Source organism: Tympanuchus pallidicinctus, unplaced genomic scaffold, assembly GCF_026119805.1.
Source record: "Tympanuchus pallidicinctus isolate F22 unplaced genomic scaffold, pur_lepc_1.0 scaffold1, whole genome shotgun sequence".
Lineage (NCBI taxonomy): Eukaryota > Metazoa > Chordata > Aves > Galliformes > Phasianidae > Tympanuchus > Tympanuchus pallidicinctus.
In genome coordinates this window covers 105,999,767-106,017,039 of record NW_026294618.1, presented here as the reverse complement: position 1 = coordinate 106,017,039, position 17,273 = coordinate 105,999,767, and the positions used below count along the sequence as shown (strand labels likewise).

At 41.9% G+C, this 17,273-nt stretch overlaps 1 long non-coding RNA gene across 5 annotated transcripts; it reads left to right on the top strand.

The window, feature by feature from the left end:
* The first annotated feature begins 1,907 nt into the window (after positions 1-1,907).
* On the top strand, positions 1,908-15,787 carry LOC128079152 (uncharacterized). 5 transcript variants are annotated; one of them, XR_008205995.1, is made up of 6 exons: positions 1,927-2,194; positions 2,408-2,568; positions 3,729-3,817; positions 9,179-9,254; positions 12,330-12,413; positions 14,951-15,787. It is a non-coding gene; the product is annotated as an uncharacterized LOC128079152 (long non-coding RNA). The 5 variants fall into 5 exon arrangements; XR_008205990.1 differs by lacking the exon at positions 9,179-9,254 and having other exon boundaries at positions 1,940-2,194; positions 3,729-3,842; XR_008205998.1 differs by lacking the exon at positions 9,179-9,254 and having other exon boundaries at positions 1,943-2,194.
* The last annotated feature ends 1,486 nt before the right edge of the window (positions 15,788-17,273 follow it).

The following is a 17,273-nucleotide window of genomic DNA, read 5'->3' as shown; positions in this document are numbered from 1 at the left end:
GCAAAATGCAGCGGCAGCCTTTGTTTTATCACGGGATTGAAAAAAAAGCAATCCTGCCTCTCAAATAAGTTTTCTTGTTGTCTTGTGTGCTCTTATCTATTTTAGCACAACTTCAAGCTGGAAATGCATCTTGTGAGCATCTCTGAACCAGGAAGTTCTCATCTGCTGCCCTCCTCCTCCCATCTTCCTCACCACAAGTAGCCAGTTCAATATTTTTTCTCCAATTTTCCATAACATAATTTTCCGTTCATTCACTAGATGACATCGTGCTTCTCGTCATCTCGTAACGACACAAAAGAGAAAGACATCACATGCAGTCCCAAGAACACCAAAAGACAGTACCACAAAACCCCAAGTATTTTAGGGTCTAAGTTGTCAATATCAGTAATCAAACAATATTCAAATACATTACTTAGCAAAAGAGCTGTAACGTGTATCATCTAGAAATTTAGATTGTGTGAAGTCAATGAAGTTCTGCTTCATTGGTGACCTTTTCTTATTAAAGCAAAGCAGCAACTGTAATTAATACCTGGAAGACAAATTCCTGTCATGATCACTATGTCACCAATATACACAGGTCACTGTTAGGCTCACAGCAGTTTCTTTCATAAGATTCATCTTTTATTTGTCCCTATTCCCTTCACTGTAAGCTTTCTTCTTTTGATCATCCCATAACCTTATTAATTCGAATTCATATTAGTTTGCTTTTATTCTTGTCTCTTTCAGAGTGCATTATTTTCATTTGTATTCTCACTTCTGATATTCAGATTGAATTCCACTCCCAGCACAGTAGCACCTGAGAACAATTATTACTCCAACTTAAGTTTGCTTATAAAGGATTTTTTTTGTTCTGAAAGCCTAGAAGGTTGCTTTACTCAGTAAACTTGTTGCATTTGGGGAAAAAAAAAAAATGAAACGCTGTTCTAGAAAAGGCTATCTTCATCATCAAGTCATTCTTTTCTACTCTAAACATCAAGCCTCTGGAAATTCCTCCTAGTGCTTGATTCAATCACAGTAAGCTTCTTTCACTGGCCAGTTTCTAATCACCGCATGGAAGAAAGGATAGAGAATCATTGTTAGAAAACACCAGAATTTGTAATGGTGCTGTCAGAACAATACATCAAGAAACAGAACAAGTAGGGCAGAGCAAGGAACTGAAACAGATACCAGTACTTACAGGTGCACTCCCACAGCACTTGAACAGGGCAGGCAGGAACACCAAAAGCCATCAGTACCCCCATACACCATAACCTTAAATAGCAACCACCAAAAATCAAAAGACAAAAAAATAAGATTATGATACAAAGCCAACTTGTAGTTAACCAACAAGGCCAGAGACCCAGCCCTGCAGCTCAAAGCAAGTGCAAGTGCTCAGTTCTGAGCCTAAATGGAGCCTCATGACTGAGGAGCAGAGGTCCCAGATGGAGCTCACCAGGACAGTTAGACCTACTGATGTCCTCTGGGCCCTGACACTGACCACCATCAGTTGCAATCTTTGTGATAAAAGGATTTTACACTTAGATAGATTTCATGTTAGTTAATAAGATTATTCTGAAAGCTGTAGCTTTGTTAGTTCTGTTCTTTGTCCACTTCCTGTTCAGAATAGGTGGAAAACCATTGAAACTTTCTTAAACGATTTCTCCTGCTTTCTTTCTATGTGGCTCTCTGTGATACGACACCATCACATCCACTGGATGTTTCCTACTCCCAAAATTACTCTTTGGTGTTCCTGTAGATATTCGGTAAGCTGCATAACCTCCCATGTTGCTGTCTTAATTTATCCTTCAGCCTCTAGCTTTTATTTCTCTGCACCATTTTTATGTATTATGGCTCCTTCTCAAACCTGTCTGTGATTGAAATTCTGCTCTGTTTCGTAGAGTTTTTTGCACCAACCATTAACTTTCCTGACTTTTCTTCAGAGTTCACCCCCCCTCTGCCATTGGCTATCTGAAGCTTTTATCTATTGTTTTCTCTAGATTATTTAATCATTTATGCAATTTTATTTCACCACTGTTTACCTGAGGCAAAGTCTAAACCTGACTCACTTACCAACAGCTCCCAGCTGATTCTGATGAGTGCTTTCCCAAAGGATATTGAAAGCTCTGTATAAAAGAAGCTCTCACTCCCTAGCCTCTGCTGGTGTTTGGAGAATAATGAGTGCTCAGGAAAAGGGCTTCAAGCTGTGTAAGTTAGGGTATGTGTTCAAGTTTTAATGTGATTTATGTCAAATATATGTAGTCTGTCTTTTAAAGCATTATTCTCTTCTTTGCTTTTTTAGTAAAAAGCTAAGTTAGTTTTCTTTTCAGTAGTTTTTTGTTTCCCTCATTACTTTACTTCCCCCCCTAAATTATATTCACTCTGGAAGTTTAATTTCTTAACAAAGTTAATAGGAGTTTTGCTTTTGCAGGCTTCATATCGTTTGAGACCCTTTGGGAGTCTTTATTTTGTTTACAACGTGTCAGTAGAACAAAATGTGTGAAGGCCTAATCTTGAATGCTTACAAAGGAAGAGACAACCTTCTCCTGCACTTTCCTTCCAATGGAGTGGCTAACTCTTTAAACACCACAGGTGAGGTTTCAAAGCCTGGATGACATGACAGGCCTCTGGGGGTTCTTACAGAACCTTTGTTTGCCTTGTTCTGAATTAAATGTATTGACAGCATTTAGTTGTAGAACTAATAAAGTGTTAAAAATGCATAAATAATTACAGGATATCTTTCAGTCTCTAAGCATTAGCTCAAAGCAAGACAGGGCTCCTGACCAACAAGGGCTTCAACAATACTGGGCACATTTAGAAGAAACTTAAAAAGGGAGCATAATGCATGTGGAAGAAGCAACTGAAGCAAAGATCGAGGCTTTGTGTGCTCCTCCTTGTTTTCTTCTTCTGCAGTGCGGCTCTTAGGGTGGGAGCATTGTCACCAGAGGGAAAAATTATACTTGAGCAAGCTTAAGCTCTGATGCTGAGTTAATAACACTTGAAGTATTTCTACATTCATACAAACACTCCTGATGCAACTTCCCCATCTGCTTACTTCTTCTGGCCAAGCTTAAGCACTCTGTACAAAACCACAGAAGAAGGGGCTTCTGCTGGGAGATGGCATCTGGGTGTGAAATTAGCAAGCCAAAAATGTAAAGTAGTGCTGTGCAAAACTCTCACGTTGAAACACAACGTGAAAACTTTCCTTTAGCTGTACCATAAGTTTAAAAAAAAAATTAAAACTGCCAAACTTGAGATTCAGGAAGCTAGATATAAAGTCCTTGGGGTCAAATTTGCAATAAACCCATAGCACAGTCAGGTGGGCTGGTTGCAGCCACCTGTTTCCTGATCCATTTGTAATGAGAGCCCCAGTAGGTCTGTGTGGGAGGACCTCCACCCCTGTGCAGTGGCCCATTTAAGCAAGGGAAGTGTTATGCAGGGGAAGAACCGTGCCTGCACTGATCTAATTATAGGAGTGCAGCCAAATTTTGTGTTTACTGGACTTAAATTTGTCCCTGGTTTGCTCTAAAATCACAAGCTATTTACATAAAGTAATTCAAGTTCCAGAGTGACAGAACTGTAAGCTCGTTATCTGAGTATGGCGAGATGGTGCTGTGTAAACGTTGTGATGCTCTGCTTTTTCCAAGCAGTTGCTGGGAGATTCTTCATGTAGAACTGTGCTAAGTATTAAATGCCATGGAAGGCTGCTGCTTTATTAAAGCTCTTACTCACTATGTCTTCATTCTTTCTAGGGCGTGAGTGTCCAAGCTTGTGGCTTGCCTGGGCCATACTAAGAAAAGAGGAATTGTCTTGTGCTGTATCTACATATGTTGCTCCAAAAGTAATGCCTCCTATTTATTTCCATGGTAAATACAACTGATTTGAAAGAGCACCATAACAATATTTGATAGAGTGAATTCTCAGCTACAAAACACTATTTTCCAACATAGTCTGCACCATTAGCTGTGCATTTTTGCCAGCAATTAACAACAACCTCTGTTGCCATACTCATAATAATCTGCAGCAGCAAAGGTGACTCTCTGCTGAAATGCACCAGCCTCTGCCTCGCTGTGCTGACCAAAGGCAGCTCCCTCAGCCAGCCCTGGGATGCCAGGTGTGCTGTCTCTCCCCAGCCCTGAGGCCCTGGGCTCTCACCCCATATGGCCACGTCTTTCCCATGCTGGAGTGACCAGGAGCAGGCACAGGAATCCACACACAGACTCGCAAGCTCCAAAAAACAGAGGAACGTTTATTGGTTTTGGTAATTTTGTGGGATGGGATCTTTTTTAATATTGTTTGTGTGCTTTTTCTTTTCTACTCTCTTTGTTTTGATTCGTTTATTGTTCAATGTTGAACAGACATCCTTATTCTGAGCCTCGCCCTTCTTCCCATCAGCACCAAAGTTTTCTGTTCCTCCATAGCAGCAGCCACTTCTGTACCAGCTCTGAGCCCTCCTCACAGCCCCAGGCAGCTCGGGTCCATCCTCCAGACTCCTCCTGTTGCCCCAGCACAGCAGCTCAGAGGATGCCGGTCAGAGGATGCTGGAGTTCTGGGCACAGGGTCCCCGTACTTATAGGACTTGGAATCAAAGGCTGAATCTTGACATCAGTAGGGCATGGTGATGCCATTCTAACAGTGTCCTATGGTGAACAAAACATGGAGATGTTGGGAGTTGGTGCCTACGGCCTGAGAGTTGGCCTGGTGTTAAAGGAGGAGGAAGGATAGAGATGCTGAGGGCTGTTCTCCTGGTGAAGGCTCCCCCATGCCATTTTGCTTGCTGAAGAGAATGGTCTCCTGTTAGGCATAGGCATCCACTGGGGCTCCAGCCACCTTCTCATTCCAAGCATGGGATCCCTTGGATGAGAGGATGGCAAATGTGTCCCATGAGGTCTGGGGAGGGTCTGCACTATTCTGACCCAGCTGCCTGCAAGTGGAGCCTCCTGGACGTGGAGCTGCTGCTGTCACTGGGGCAGAAGCAGTTTGCACAGCAGTGTGAGGGGCTGAGCAGCAATCAACCAGTTGGGCTGGGTGCGTTTGCCAGGCAGCTCTGCAGATGCTGTGAGTGAAGAGACGGGGATCTTTGATCCTTGGTAGAAATCAGATCCCTGAGAGATCACAGCCAGCTTGTTCTGCTACCTGAGATAAAGTGTTGAAGCAGGTGGGTCATGTGAGCTGTGGTACCTCCAAAGACTCTTCTGGGTGCATCTGTATCTCGTGTGGCTCCAAAATCCTTCAGTCATAGTTCATGTAAAAATCACACTCCTGGATGAGAAAATGTTCGTGCACTGTCCTCTGCAAGCCACGTGCAACCTTCTTTGTTTCTCTATCAATATTTATTTATTTATCAGAATGGGTTTTAAAAGTCTTCTAAGCCGTGATACAGTTGAATTTAAAAATAATCTTCCTTGTGTGCAGATTGTATTTTTAAAATGTTTTGGGCAATATCCTTAATGACCACAGAGAAAGTCACTGATAGAGAAGTACAGCGAATTCTGTGTTTTGAGCAAGGGAGCCTATGCCTTTTTTTCCTATAGCAAGTAGAAATGCAAGAGATACACACCGATTGCTCTCAAAGCAATGCCTCATGTTTATTTCCATGGGTACTGCAGCACATACAAAGAGCACACTAAATCTGTTTGATAGAGCAAATTCTCTTCTACTCATTACTATTTTTCTCACTACTAACCACTGTTAGCTGTTTTGTGTATGGGCTGATGGAAACCCTCTTCACTCTGTGATGTGACAGCTGTGCATGGGCAATCCAGAATGTGGCTTGTCTTTTGTGTCACTTTTGCCACTGCTGAAATGCACCACGCACCACCTCACTGTGCTCTGATTGCTGTTTTGTCCTCATCTGCCTTCAGCAAGTGTTGATGAATGTCTTTGGTGCCATTCTTTTGTATGCAAAGATTCAGTGACACACCCTTGCTTCTTATGCGCTTCCATGTCAGACAGCATCCTGTCAGACTGCCCCTCTGTTGTACAGCAACAGCATGCAATGGGATTCTGATGGGAAGGTTTCACCACTGCTGCCATCCCACCATCATCCACCTCTGATATTACGGGCCAACATCACAAAATAGGAGGCATTAGTTTTTTGGAGCAGCCTAAAGGATACATTTTGTGTACATATGTAACAAAGCTTACCGTATTTCTTACGTTTTTTTATTAGATCATAAAAAAAATAAAAAAAGAGAGAGCAACAAAAACATAAACGAATGGGATGTTTGACCTTGTTTTGTTGAAGCTAGGTTCAATGGCAGTGGCTGCAGTTCCCAGTGAGCTCTCAGGGAGTTTGTTGTAGATTTCTGATGACATTTTGCTCTCCGTGTGCTTCATCCTTGACAGCAGCTGTTTACAAATGTGCATACTGCCAGAAAGCCATGACAGGAATGAGGTGCGATTGTGAAACGAAGGATACTTTTCTCTGGGTTAGACAGACTATGAAAATCTATTAAAGAGACATTTATTCATTTTTGAGTTGAATCTCTGATTGCAATTCGATTTATTCTATTTGAAAATCTGCAGGAAATGTATTTATATCAACTGAAAATGGAGGAGTCACAAATATACAAAAAAAAATGGATGAGTTTTTCAGCAATCTTGAAAGCTGTTCTCAGATTCCTTCATCCAAACAGAAAGCTCAGCTGCATATTTTTCACTGTTTCCAAGTCTGTGTTTGTCCAGTGTATTAAAAGGCATAACATCATTTGCCATAGCGTGAGTCAGCACTGCACTGCACCCTCCCCATGCCCTGGGTTCAGCCCACACAGTGCCAACTGCACACTGACGTGTGGCTGTTGCTGAACTTTGGTGCAGCTTCCAGTATGTTTTCACTGCTGTTTGCCAGTTCCTTGCTTTGCTTAATGCTCCTTCACATAAACGATTAGGATGACAAACTACTCAGCCTCTACCAGCAAAAAGTTCAGATTTCTCAGTCTCAATTAAGCTTTGCATAGTGTTTCCACTGCTGCAGAAAACAGAATCCTCGGGTAAATTGGATGCAGTTGATAGTTGTTAAAATCTTGGTCTGAAAATCTAACGGAGAACTGAAAAGCACGGCAGAAATGAACGCTCAATAGGATGCAACTGGCTGTGAAGTCACACATCATCATTTTGAAATCTGCTTAAATAACAAGATGTCAGTAAATAAGACACGAGGGGACGAACTGGTGAATCCTGTAGCAGAGACACTCCAACAGAACTGTGACTAAAATCTACTGTATGCCACTGAACTCTCAAGTGTAGGAGTGAGAGGCTGAAATTTGGGGTTAGGTGTGGTAGTTCCCCACTGAAATGGTGGATCAAATTATCCTTGGCCCCACGGTCAAATCTAAACACTACTCACCTACTGTAATGCCCGTCAACATTTAATGTCACTGGGTATCATCTCAGTTTGGAAGCTAAGTATAACTTGAATTTAGAAGCAATGTATGAACCAAGGAACAACTCAACCATAATATTTTAATGTTATGAATCCGAGACCTAGAAGCTTTATGCAAATTAGATAGGATCCTAAACGAACGAAAGCAGAAAAGCATCTGGAAAAGCATTGTGCATGAGCAGATCGTTAAAGTCCCCGACTTTGCAGGCTGTTCTTTTGGCACTGTCTGTGTGATCTCTGTACTTCTTGAATTATTTAATTTAAAACTTAATGCTTCTTGAAGTTGCACTGGGCATCAGGGGGCTCTGAAAGGTGGAGGAAATTGACTGGGACTGGGAGAAGGGGGTGAGCCCAGGATTTCCTCTTACGCTTTGAAAAGAGCACATTAGCATCTTAGTCTCATGGCTCAATAGCAAAGCAGGAGATCAGTCTCACATTCCATTTAAGATCTATCCACACATAAGGAAGCACATTAACATCTGTGTGAAGCAGGGACCAATCTGCTGCCAATGGTTATAACATTTTCTCTTCTTGCACAAGGCACAGAGGGGGAGATGTGGTCATTTAAAGCAGGTAGTTATTTATTCCCATTGAACAAAGGGAAGTTTAAACATTACCCTTCCCACAGCCATTAGAACAATGATGTCAGGCTCTGTGGAGGATTTGGGGCTCTGGAAAAGATCAAAGAAAGCACGAAGGTGTGGGTTGCTAAAGGAACAGTGTATAATGGAGGTGGGTTGACAGCTATTACATTTTGCAGCACTGTGAAACTATTTGATTAATTCTCATTAACTGCGTTAGCCCACTATTTCTTCTCAAAAGCAGCAAAAAGAAGGCCTAATTAGTATTTCAGAACCTTGAAATGTGTTAGTGAAGCATTTGTCATCAGATATTTCAATCAAGCCTTGCTGTATGGATGATAACTTTGTTTTTTGGATTTGAAGCACTTAATCTGCTGGCTGATTCCAACCGAATGAGGGGAGTGTGTTTCAGAAACAGCTTGGAGTAAATTTGGCAAAAATCTCCACCTGTCAGGAGGAAGATTTGTTTGCTTCCAGGTGTGCTGAGGCTCCAGAAGCAGATCTCATGCAGTTTGTGTGCTACAGGCGAGGCCTCGTGTTTGCCAAAGGTAACAAAGCAGACATCATATTTTGGGGTTTTTGTTCTCTTTCTTTTGTCATAACCAAATGGTTTTGTTGCATTGCTAGAAAGGTCACTGTTGCCAGACCTCGATTTCCATCCATTTTCACACTAGATGCTGCCTTCCCCATCCAACCCAGTAGAAATGCTTGGTTTTGTTTTGGTAAAATGAATTCATACATGTATATTGTTAGCCTCAATTCACGTTTCAGATCTACTTGAACGCTTCTGAGAAATCTGTGGTTATCTGGAGAGGTGTGGATCTGTTTGATGTGGTGTTTCTGGATTTTTAAAAAGCCTCTGGCAAAATCCTTTGCTTAAGCAAGCTTCCACAAGGTTTAAAAAAGACTTTTGGTAGATTAATAACTGAAGAAGCAAATATAAGGGGAAGAGAAACTTGTCAAGGAAAATTCAAAGGGGATTTGTGATAGGACTCGTACAAACTATTCTCCAATAGTCAGGAAAAAAGGAAATCACTTGTTAGCTTGCTGATGGTTTTAGATAGCTCTGGGGAGCCAAAGCAAGTGCAACAGCAAAGAGCTACAGCATCTCAAAGTAAATGACTGAACGTTTCAGACAGCTGAAGTTGTGTTATTAAACAAAGTATTTTGCAGAACAAAAGCACACCAAACAATGAAACGCAGTGCTGGTTTCTGAATGAACCTCTTATAATTCCAGACTGATTCTGGAGTTATGCAGCCAGTTTTGAGATCGATGTGATGCTCTGGTCTGTCCAGAAAAGCACTGAAGAAAGGTATGCAAAGAGAAGTGTCAATGGACCAAAACAGTGCAGGCTGCTGCACAACTCCAGCTGTACCAAATATCGCATTGTAGCCATTCCTCATCTTAAAACAACAAATGAGCTTAAAAAGCAGATAAATAAGGAGATGAAAAACCCATCTATGTGCTATTAGACACTGTGATACAGCCTGTGACTCAGGTCTGCCTTCCATGAGCTGAAGAAAATGGAGAGTGCACAGAGGGGAGTAAAATATTATGCACGCCTGGTTCTGTCTTCGGTTTTAAGTTGTAGTCTTGGCACAGGAAGCTGTTCTTGCTGATTTCTGAAGCTCTTCTTACAGCAAACACTGGCTGAAATCAATCTTAATGAAACTAAAAACTTTTCTGGAAAAAGATTTATTTGTGTGGGCTGGAGAGAGAAAATGGCATGGAGCCTGGGAATCCAGGGAAGAAAAACAAGAAGAGATTAACATGAAAGGTTTTGGCATCAGAAAGATATTGAGCAGAGCAACTTTGACAGCGCCAACCACTCCCTGAAAGGCTCCTGGGGACCTGGGTGCCGCCATACAATGCTGTGTGCAGCAATGTGATGGCAGTCGATACACAGGGATGGCGGTCTCAGCTCTGTGGCCATTCTCACGGCTGCAATCTCAGTGCTGGAGCTGATGTAGCAGAAGTGTTTTGCTCGGCACCTAAAGCACAAGCTGTTCTAAGCTCTGTTGAGATCTGAAAGTGATGCTGACTTGGTAACAGCCCAGGCACCCCTGACACCATGCAAAATTGCCTTTCCTTCCAACTTCCCATTTCAAAATGCTTGCTTTTCAGAGATGTTCACTTTCTGGGGACAACCAGAGTGACTCTGAGCCAGTTTATGTAAATTTTGGAGCCTCATGGTACTGTTCCAAGTACTGATGACCAACCCCTTGCTCCATCCTTTCCACTCGAGCAAGGCTCACATCTCTAAGGACAACCATTTTTCCAACTGTGTCTCATCAGGTTTTGAGGTCATCAGATTAATTCATGGCACAGTTACAGGATTTTTAGCATGCATTTGCCAAAACCAAGGAAGTATAAATCAGATTCTGCATTCATCTCCTGCAGCGTTACTGAAAAGGAAAACACATGGGTGTTGTAGATAGCGGTATCACTGCATGCCTGAGGAAATAACAGCTAACGCCTACTGCACTGTCCTGCAGATCTCTCAGAGATTACGAGCTATCTTCTCTGTGCTTTTTGTTCAACACAAATTCTCCTCTTTCTCCTTGAGTCTTTTAAGCCCCTTCATTTTTTCACCCAGTTCTCAGTACTTTGTCCAGCAGAGGGGCAGCTTCCAGTTTTGCACTAACCGTGGCTCAGTTTTCCGCCAGGCTTAGCCTTTAAGTTACAACACAGAAATGTGGCACAAGCAACTTTTCCCTCTCCCTGGAATTTCTTGGAATTTACAGTCCTATTGTGTTCCCTAATTAGAGCACATTCCTTCTATTCCAAATGGACTTTTTTTTTTTTTTTGACAGTTATAAATTACTTGCATAAGTTATAAGTAAATTACTTACTAATTTGCAGTCAGTTTCACTTTGATCTCTTCTTAGAGGGACACCACACACAATAAATCCCATCAGTTTAGAGTTTCCTGAATCCCAGCTTTAGTCAATGGGACCTGCATTGTCACAGTCATGCCCCAACACAATTATTTCACCAGGATATAAGCATAAGCAATTTGCCAGATTGGGCCAAATGAATGCTAAATAGCTCTTCGCTTGTTTCATGTCATGCCCTCCAAGGTTTCTTAATCTGCTGGATGGCTTCATGATGCACTGTGACAGAAGCTGCTGCTAAGCACGTTTAGAAACGTGCCGAAGTCGACCACGCAGATTCAGTGCATAAAGCCATGCAGTCAGAAGCAAACTATGGGCAATTCTTCAGCAGGAGGGAAAGGATTGGTTGCTTAAGGGAATGTTTGAATGTGCCCGCCTCTCTTCTGTAATTCATAAATACCTAAATATTGCTACTCCACACTGAGACAGTGAGCAATCCACTGGAAGAGTTAAAGCCTCAACAACCACACAAGATACAGCCATGAAAAACAACTTTCTTTTTTTTCGGCCTTAACTTTTTCAACAAGTCTGAAAATCCCAACAAGGACTTTGTCTGTTGTTTGATTTATCCTGGGCTGGGAAAATAGACCTTAGACTTTTTCTTTTTAATACATATTGCCAAATTTCTTAATCAGAATAACATACGTTCATATTTTAGCTAATGACTAATTAGAAGAGGAGAGACTGTAGATGTCGTAGGATGAAGAACAGTTGTTCATAGGTTTGATCCATCAGTCGTATCCAAAAGGGCTTTGAAGGCTTTTCTAAATATATATTTACATGTAATTTTCTAATGCTGAGAAGCACACTGCATGTGGTGTCCCATGGATGTCAATGGGACTACTCCTGAAGTTTGGATAATATCAAGCAAGTTACAGTGTCATGATTTGTTCCCATTCTGAAAGATAAATCCTGCCCAAAGCTTTCTATATAGTAGCCACTGTGATAACCTAAGAACCAGAAGGAGACCAGAAGGGGAGAATTGAATAGACAAGCCACAGAACTGAGAACTGCAGATAAAGGTGAAACACATGCATTTACCACTGGGAAAAAAAAAAGGGGGATAAGGTCTGCAGAGCTGGAGTAACTGTTTGAGAGGTCTGCTGCAGATCCAAACATGGAGTGACTGTATGAAACTGCCACGTCCTTAAAGAGCAGTGTCTATGCAAGAGACTGATGGCTGCTGAGGGACTGTTTCCCTGATTTCCTACAGTGGCAGAAAGTGTAGAACAGAGCTTTGCAAGTTTGCTGTCATTAGATGCTCTTCTGCCTCTGGCTCCGGTTTGGCAAAATGGTGAGGCAGAAAAATCCGTGCTCCAGCCCCTCAAGAGGGGAAGAAAAAAGACGGTAATGCCTTTTATTCCAGAGTTGGCTGCATTTATTTCATATCAGAGGAATTATTATTCATTTCAAACAGCTACAAATAATTTGGAAAGAAATCAGCAGGATATTCCTATAACGAGGCTCAAGTCTACTATTTTATCTCCCTACAGCAACAACAGTTTCCAGGGATATCTTCAGGAGCTTCAGATATGTAGATGGAACAGACTGTCAAAGCTAAATTCTCATGTGTGGATGTAAGACTACTTTGCATTCCAAATCTTACGCAATAAGGCAACTAAAGGGAACAGGAGGTGGAGAGGGAACATCAGCTCTGCTATAAATGATTTTGCAAGGGATAATTTTGGTCCTGTGTTTGTACAGACTGCACTCCTTGTAAGAACAGTAACCCACTAGCATTAGCTGTTAAAGAGAGGTCAAATAATATCTTATGAATCAATACCATTGAGGATGAATTTTACTGCCAACACTCTTGTAAACAGAACCACCAAGAATGGAAGGTTAAAGATAGCAACGCTGCCTGTATTGAGTCAGCACCGACTGTGTAATAAAGTTTTACAAATTGCACAGGTGCCCACTTTAAACACCTCACGATTGGACTCAAATTATGGCCTCAAGTTGCGTGAAGGGAGGTTTAGGTTGAATATTAGGAACAGTTTCTTCTCCAAAGAGTGAGGTGCTGGAAAGGGCTGCCCTGGGAGGTGATGGAGTCACCGTCCTGGAGCTGTCAGAGAGCCGTGCAGATGTTGTGCTGAGGGGCTTAGTGGGGGAATATTGGTGGAAGGCGGATGGTGGACTGGATGATCTTGGAGTTTTTTTCCAGCCTAGGTGATTCTGTGACTCAATTCCCATTCTGTTCAAATTCTTTTCCAAAGAGCATAGGCGCACCTGAGAAAATTATCACATGTGGGACTACTGAAACAGAACTCTATCATTGTGCAGGATGTGTGCTTTAGATCACATTGAGCCACCCATCCAACCTGAAACACGTAATAGAGCATTCAGACAGCCTTACTTTAGGGACCTAAAATTAGTTACTTTGAGTCACGCTTCAGAAGAACTTATTTTTGGCCTGTACTATACAGGAAGCTTAAGTTCCTTGGCACCTTACTCACATGCTGTCATTGCTTTTGCCCCCATCCCTCGAATAGATACATTCTCTGCTTTAAAAAAAGTTCATGCACTAAGTGTATTTCTAAGTTGCACCCTTCAAGCTCACCAAAACGTTTCCTATATTTAGGCAGAGCAGTGTTTCTCAGATTTTTTTAAATAATGCAGAAGAGGTAACAGATGTCTCCAGATGAGATTTCTAGCTACGATCCAGCATCATGTGTTGTTTTTAAAATCAGTGCCCCCGTTCATTTGATTAAAACTAGTGATTTGAATTGCATTCACATGCTTCAGAATATTGTTTAGAGTGACTAATCCTACTGCCATCTTGTTCATTGTTCCCCAAGAAAGTAATAGCTGCAGTTGAGTTCTTAGGGGCAGGAGGGAAGATGAGCAGCAGTAATTACTGCTCTTCACTGTTTATTCCACACAAGGAATTGCAACAACCCAAAAATCCTTACAGTGACTTAATTTCCCAGGGGCAGGGCAGTAAACACTTCAACAGAAAGCTGTAATTATAGTCCTTTCTCACGTCCTTGTTTGAAGGGATGGAGCAGCTCCTTGCGATGGAAATGGCCTTGTTAGTCTAAAGACTTGCAGCTAATAACCACGGATGCTTCTTCTGGGAGAATGTATGTTAATGTTAATCTTCTCTGCAAGTGGGTGAGCAGCATGGCAGCAGCTTCCTGGCTGCCTTTGGCACCTCTCAGCGCCTGCTTTGGGTGACTGACCGACTTAGAAACATGGGGATGAGAAAGTCTGAGGATCTTCATCACTGACAACAACAACAAAAAAACAGCTACTCTGCTTTATTTTTGCACTGCTGTCTTTTGAGGCACAGGGGTATCACAGGGCAGGGTAAATATCAGAGAGACAATATGAAGCTCATGTTGGATTGGGTTTTCTTTTCCAAAGCCTAATATACATGGAAATCCATCCCTCAAAAAATTCAACTTTCAACTTCGGTCAGAAAGTACAGATGGGTCACCAAGGAAAACATCCACGTAGGAAAACTACCTGACTGACAGCTGAGAGAGCAGAAACCGCCGTCAGAGTCGAGTGACAAGTTTCCTAACTGCTGATGACTGCTGGTGTTAGCTGACCTAAGGCAGCATGCCATCCGGCAGGGGAATGTGTTAACACTGCTACTCGATCCACTGTTAACAGTTGAAATTTCACATGAATGGGAAGACTAATTTTTTTTTCTCAACTACAACGCTTGGGTTCATCAATTCTCAGGATTTTATGCCAAAACAAAACAAGTGGCGACCATATTTAGGTTGCTCTCGATTCGTATTCCTCCTACTTAATAGGAGAGGAAAAAGCTGTTGATGCAAGTAGCACAGACGGGCTCCTTGTTATGAAAGCTAGTCCTTCATCATATGACTTGGGAACTAAATGTGCTTTTACACACTGCTACAGCCAAAACATATTGCAAACTTGAAGAATAAATGTATTTTTGACTCACTTGGCAACACGTGTCATATTTTTTTCCTTCTAAATAGCAGAATGTCAGTACACTGGGGAGAAAGGATTAGTTTTTTAGTAATTATCAAATGTAAATGATTCAATAGGCAGAAAATACTTTGAAATCACAAGTTCTATATGCATGATTACTGCTGTAATTGCTGATGGACTCAATTCTCCTTTCTTCTTCTTTCAGATTCTGAAAACAGGAATCATTTCTGAGAACGAGGTCAAAATTAGCAGCACGACTGAGGTGCTGATAGCACATTTTGCACGTTTTGGCCTGGAAAATAAATGTCTAATTCGGGTGGAAGGCAATTGTGTGCCTGAGGTACAGCAGTCACACATGAGGAGATTCGATGGTCCAGTTAAACGAGCACCCTCAGGCTGGCAGTGCTCATGTTTTTGTGCTTTATGTATATATATATATATATAAAACAATGTAGCTATGAAGCAACAGAGAGCACCTTTGGCATTCCTTGTGTATCTGCCAAGTTCAGTTTCAGAAAACTGGACTAGAATTTCAATGGTTTTTTTTCTTCTCCAAGTCCAAACAACAACATCCATACGCTTCACATTTAATAAACACTTAACGAACATTTAATAAACGACAGCTGCCATTTGAACCAACTGCTACCACATTTGAGTAAAAAAGAATTACCCAGAAGAGAAAGAAAAGAAGTAAATTTAGATTTTTCAGTTTCAAGGCACATCTAGAATATTTGAAAAGTATTTTTACTTATCCTTACATGTACACATTCTTCATTACCACTTCTAGGCCAGGAACCCAGTTAATTAGAGTTTATGATACAAGTATTCATTTCAAAGTTTGGCTTCACCTGCTGTTTATTTTTGTTTTCACCAGCAAAACAGGAAATGTGCACACAAATTTGACAGAAGTCAACTTTTAGTTGTATCTCGAGCCAGAAATTCACGTATAAATTCTTTGCAAAGGGTAGATAGGAGGAAACAGAAAGTGATTTTAATGCTTCTACAAAAGATGTCAAGAAATAAAACCAAATAAAAATAAAAATGATAGTCCAAACTGCTAAGTAATGATGTAAATGCTGACAGAAATAGTCCACAAGAACATGTGATCAAACTCTTCTAGGAATGGAAAGGCACTGTGAAGGTTCTGAGCATGCAACACAAAATCATCACCTTTCCTCTACTAAAAGCATAGGTGTGGGCAAATGAGAAAAAGTGAAACTCTCTTGTTTTCGGCAATGCCTGCTTGAAAATGTTTGGTTGTTTGTAGTAGCGGAAATAGCAAAGTATTTTATCCTGGTCTCATCCCATAATTCAGAACAATTACTTTCACTGAAGCTTTGAAAAAACATTATTTGATTCACCTAAAGTGATTATAGACTTCCACTTTCCCAAGATGTTACAAGAAAAATACTTGATGGGAGAGGTACGAAGTAGCATAGAGCCTCCCTTATGTGTCTGGGTAAACCTTATTCACACGGTGTTGCTTTACTGGTACTTTTGTGCAGAAGAAAGCTACAGCACTTGTGCTGACTATGTTGTGATGGCTGTAAATGGAGGTAGCATTCAAACTGGTGTATGGATCACACACTGGATCATTTCCTGCTGCACTGGCGTGGAAATAAAACTAACGGGTGGTACAAAAGGTGTGTTAATCAGAGAAACACAGAACATCTTCAGTAGGAAGGGAGTCATAAGGATCATCGAGCCCCGCTCCTGGCCCACTCAGTGACAATACGGTACAAACACACTCCACAGGAAAGCAGTGTGAGAACACCTGAGCATCATAGAATCACAGAATCACAGAATCATGGCTTTGTTGCATACAGGTTGCATTTCTTCTCTTCGTGGTGTTTTTCAGCATTCAGTTAGCTGTTTTTTCTTCTGGGCTAGTTTGAGTTTAAAGACCAGAAAATAGAACTTGCCCTTGTCAGTAGCTTTATATCTAATGAATTTGAAGCTGTTCAATGGTCACGATGTAACTCTTGAGGGGAAATTCAATTAACAATTATATTTAGGAGACAGCTGGAGACAACAGCTATCAGCACTGCTTGTTATCACACATTCATCGCAGCTTTATCCAGCACCCACAGAGGCCAACGGCAGGACCAGGCACTGCCAAGCCCTGTCTCACTGACCAGCATTATTATTTACCATAAGCTTCTTAGGCAGCCTCACAATCTGCTATCAGACCCCGTGACTAATTATTTCCATCACAAACTCCATCCCTGTTTCACATTTGGGCAAGGAGAGGAGGGGACGGCCTCACGTAGTGCCAGGGGAGGTTCAGGCTGGCTGTTAGGAACAATTCCTCCTCCCAAAGAAGGTGAGGCAGTGGCACAGCTGTCCAGGGAGCCGTGGGGTCGCCTGGAGGTGCCCCAGAGCCGTGGGATGAGGCACTGAGGGACGTGGGCAGCGGGCACGGTGTGCTGGGCTTGGACTGGGTGATCTCAGAGGTCTTTCCCACATCCCCAGTTCTGTGTTTCTGTGACTGACGTTCAGCTCTCTCCCGCAGCCGTTGAGGGCGGTGG